Source organism: Macrobrachium nipponense, chromosome 18, assembly GCF_015104395.2.
Source record: "Macrobrachium nipponense isolate FS-2020 chromosome 18, ASM1510439v2, whole genome shotgun sequence".
NCBI classification, from domain to species: domain Eukaryota; kingdom Metazoa; phylum Arthropoda; class Malacostraca; order Decapoda; family Palaemonidae; genus Macrobrachium; species Macrobrachium nipponense.
Genome location: NC_087211.1, coordinates 79,144,299 through 79,149,298, shown reverse-complemented (window position 1 = coordinate 79,149,298; position 5,000 = coordinate 79,144,299). Strand labels below are relative to the sequence as shown.

Below are 5,000 nucleotides of genomic sequence, written 5' to 3'. Positions count from 1 at the left end.
TATTCCGAGGTAGAGCGGATTAGATATTAAAGGACATTTTGTAGCTCGATGTCTAAATAATATATAAATATATATATATATATATATATATATATATATATATATATATATATATTACATGCATAAACAACTAAATTAGTAACATGCTCATTAGTGAATAGTGAAAAATAATATATCGGATATTTAACTTTTTTATTTTCTGATACTTACGGCTTGTGAAATAATTAAAAATGACGACGCATACAACAAATATCCTTTAAAAAACGAGTAGAATGAACCAAATGGAAAATTCTTTCTTCGACTTCAGCTATAATGATTAAAACCAGTCACAGGTATGGACTCAAATTTCGCGAAAATGACATCGATACTGACAAGAGCAGACAGAACCTATTTTTTCATTTGGGCGAACTAAGGTCATCCTTCAGTTTCCCAGATTAAAGTCGCAAGGTGGCTTTTGGACTCCGAGACCTACTCTAAAGACTGAAACTCTTTTACGATCTACCATACTACTTAATCACATATTATTACGTGGGGAAAAATATCTACATGATCTATCTATATATATATATATATATATATATATATATATATATATATATATATATATGTGTGTGTGTGTGTGTGTGTGTGTGTGTATTTTTCATATTCATATGGATTTAGGAATGCACTCAATTGAACAGTGAAATTACCAACGAAATAAATGATACCAAGGGAAGACAAATAAATAATTGTTCTGTGGAGAGAGAGAGAGAGAGAGAGAGAGAGAGAGAGAGGAGAGAGAGAGGAGGAGGAGGAGGAGGAGGAGGGACATTTCATAAGATGAAAGCATGGGAAACTTGAACAAGACAAAGATAACCGTTGCAAATAACATCCAAAAGCCGCTCGTCTGCGATATCTCTCTCTCTCTCTCTCTCCTCTCTCTCTCTCTCTCTCTCTCTCTCTCTCCAGCTGAAATTTGCAATAGTGTCGTCGTGTGAGGCAAAAGAGGCGGATCTGCCGCAGACGAAAGGCCCCTCCTGAACGAACAGCCTGAGGCCAAGAGATATTGCGATTCCAAGGCCACGTGATGTATTGCCACGGGGCTTCTCGCTTCTGAAGATGAGGAGTTGGGAGAAAACTTTCATAGGCAGCGAATGAATAATAGAGGCCCGGGACAACGAAGACTCCTTCACCTTGATTGCCTATAATCTAGATTATATATAACACAGACACCGCACACACACACACACAGACACACACATATATATATATATATATATATATATAGTATATATATATATATATATATATATATATATATATATATACAATACTAAAACTCTGTCTTGTTTGTAAATGAATGCACACTGGGAATCTCGGAGCTCCTCTGGGAATTCCGAAGACTTCTGGGAATTCCGGAGGCTTCTGGGACTTCGATCTCCCTCCCCTTCTTCTTCCTCCTCTCCCCCTCCCCTCCCCTCCCTCCTCTACCTTTCTCCCCCCCCCACCAACCTCCTTCCCCTTCCCCAATGATGTATATACGGTGGTACGAAAATGCTACTTTCACATGACAATACAAAAATGACGCAACGGGTCATGGGTGATATAATATATTTATATATATATATATATATATATATATATATATATATATATATATATATATATATATATATATATATATATATATATATATATATATATATACAATTTCTAGTTGAAGATATATATGACAGCAGATATTATTCATGACGATCGCATATTACAATCTAATTTTTACACGCTCATAAATCTTTATATTTTCACTAGCAGGTGTTTACGGGATGCGCACATGTTAGCAGAGTGGTGTCCTCACAGAATAAAACCGTGGGCAATATTGAATGGAAAGACTTATGAGTAAATAATCTCTGAAACCCGAAAGTACCAGGCACTCAGCCTGGATAACTACGTTCATTTGAATAGCGAATAAACTGCAACAAATTATTTGTTATCAATAACATAGAACAATTAAACGCGATAGAACCCACGGCGTTCACGGTAAAACTTCGGCTTTTCCTCTGCCAGACAGAGATGATTTGATCATGCTTTCTTTGAACGAAAAAAAATTTTTTTTCAAAAAATATTTCAATCTTTACTAGCATTTATAATTCCTCTAATGTATCCTAACTCTGACAACTAAAATAATTTGGTGTCTACACATACACAATGTGAATAATGTATCAGAAATAGGATGGAGACGTTAAGTTCTAACCTTATGGGCGCTACGAGCCGTCCCGAAATTCAGGTCGAGTTTCTTCGTTCTTCACAGTGCTTTTTTTTTTTTTTTTTTTTTTTGCAGAAGGCGATGGCAAGAGAGGTCGGCCTCGAACTTGATGATGACAAGTCCGAACGAGAATGGCTTCACCTGCAGACTGTTGCTACCAGCCACAAACCCATCTGTGGATACACAATGAATCTCATTATATAAAGATAAACTACCTTCATTATTCGCTGGAATAGATATAAGTAATATTTACGGATGCAGTCAAGTTCGAAAGCGAAACAGAAATTGAAAAAAAATATATACCTATAACCCTTCTCGATTAAGAAGTAACAAAAACTCTTAATATCCTATATGATTATATCCTTTCGGGATTTACTATAATCACCCAGGCGTTAGTATAGCCCCAAAAATAGCATTTTAAATAAGTACACAAGCAGCATTTTCGATATTTTTTGTCATGACTGTTGAAACACTTATCCACATAGCATCTTAAAACTCTTCCCAAGAGAGCTAGATAAACCGTATTATTTAGTGGAAAGTATAACTGATAACTCTCTCAATGCTTACAAAGTAGTAACAGTATTTAGTTTCCATGAAAGTTTCTGATATTAGAATTAAGTGAATAAATCGGATCTGCTAGGAAGACCTTCCTTGGGGTTAGTTCAGTGCTATCTGGTTATCATGTTTAGAGGCATGGTCAGTACACACTCAGATTACCCATTTATGTTCTCTTATTAGACCTTTCTCATTAAGTAATTCATAATTCATATATACCTGAAAGAAATCTTTTATATTTGTACATTCTTTGTTGGCATATTCATATCGATTTATATGCGGCATTTTTATATCACAGTTACACCTACATACATGCATACAGACATATATGCGATATCAGATGTTTGCTAATATATACATACATTTGCCAATGGTGTATGAATTCAAATTTGTACATTCATACGTATAATCTAGAAGAAAGGAAATGCAAACCTCTACCCGGATGGACATACAACTCTGTCTATACTCTGTTTTTTTGCATCTGTCCATCCGCCTGTGGTGTTTTTGTATGGTAACACTGCGTCCCGGGCTTTAGATAGTTACGCTATTTGTAAGTTTTAGGTAAATAAAACGATATCTGGGTGTACATTTGCAACTGAAAAGTTTTAATAATTTACTGTATGCGAATTACACCGTTAATATTCGAAATAGGATATTATTATAATCGTTGAATGTAAGTTGAATGTAACTATCTAAAGCCCGGGACGCAGTGTTACCATACAAAAACACCACATGCGGATGGACAGATGAAAAAAAAAACAGAGTATAGTCTATTTTTAGTTCATTTGCCTCACTTTCCGGCGCATGAATATGCAAGCAGAGCTTCTCGTCCCATTGCAACATCCCCTGGCCTCCGGCTGTTTGTGCAGCTGCCTCGGATCTTTCTTGCGCGAAAAAGTCATGCATTTCAGACGAGTCGCATTCAATTGTGACAGGAGACACACAAGCAAATATTAGTTTGCTAGAGAGCTACTTCCTGAGTTATTTGCTCTCTCTCTCTCTCTCTCTCTCTCTCTCTCTCTCTAGTGATACAACACATCTCATTGTGGGAACGTCTTTACATACAAGATATGTGACACGTGGAATAAACTGCCGCCAAAAGAAGGCTACACAAAATCATTAGGACACTGTGAAAGAACAGTAAAACCTGCACCTATGGATAAGTGGCCACACGATGTCTCCCCGAATGGACTAATAAGTCTCAGAGACGTCCTAATCCATTGAACTCTCTCTCACTCTCTCTCTCTCTCTCTCTCTCTCTCTCTCTCTATGAACTCAGTCAAAACGATCCCCTTCTTAAATCTACAATGTATTCTTACGCAAATGAAAATCCCTCTTCCAAGTCGCGTCTGATAGTCACTTATAATTAACACATAAGTTATGATGTCTGTGTTACATGACAACTGAAAAGTATCCGCTTCTTGGGAAAAGCCTGGCTTTTGGTTTCAGTTTTCTGTAAAGAAAACTATTGTGCCGGCTTTGTCTGTCCGCCTTCAGATCTTAAAAACTACCGAGCCTAGAGGACTGCAAATTGGTATGTTTATCCATCACCTAATTGCAGCCCTCTAACTTGTTAGGTTTTATTTTACTTTACTTAAGGTTGAAGTTAGCTATCATCATGCGTCTGGCAACGATATAGGCCAGGCCACCAACGGGCAGTAGTTAAGTTTCATGGGCGGCCGCGGCTCATAAAGCATTATACCGAGACTACCGAAAGATAGATCTGTTTTTGGCGGCCTTGCTTATACGATGTACAGAAAATTCGATTGCGCCAAAGAAACTTCAGCGCATTCTTTACTTGTTTACTTTGTCAAGGATTTCAGCACGATATTCAAACGTTATTTTGCGTTATTTTGGTCTGTCTACGGAACCGGCGTTTTTCACATAACAAGAATTATTCTTCTGTTTAATCAACCCCTTTCCGCTAAAGTTTGCCCTTCAGTTTAAGGAGCAGGTAAAAGGAAGGCAGAGTCTCGAGCAGGTAAGAGTTCCTCTCCCTGCTGCTGTTTGGAAGTTCTCTGGTTTTTATTACCCGTCGTTTTATCCATTTCCAAAACAAAAAGAAGTTTTTCACTAACGTCAGACAGTACCTGTCCTTATTATGACTTCAACCCCATTAGTTATGGTGCCCTTCATCTTTTCAGAGAGAGAGAGAGAGAGAGAGAGAGAGAGAGAGAGAGAGAGGGGGGGGGTGGGGGGGGGG

At 37.5% G+C, this 5,000-nt stretch overlaps 1 long non-coding RNA gene across 1 annotated transcript in view; it reads right to left on the bottom strand.

Annotated features, from left to right (window-relative positions):
* Positions 1-2,236: 2,236 nt before the first annotated feature.
* The window catches only part of LOC135196858 (uncharacterized), a 147,795-nt gene continuing 145,031 nt past the window's right edge, over positions 2,237-5,000 (bottom strand). The window contains exon 3 of the long non-coding RNA XR_010310495.1: positions 2,237-2,415. This is a non-coding gene — a long non-coding RNA (uncharacterized LOC135196858). The remainder of the gene's footprint in view (positions 2,416-5,000) is intronic.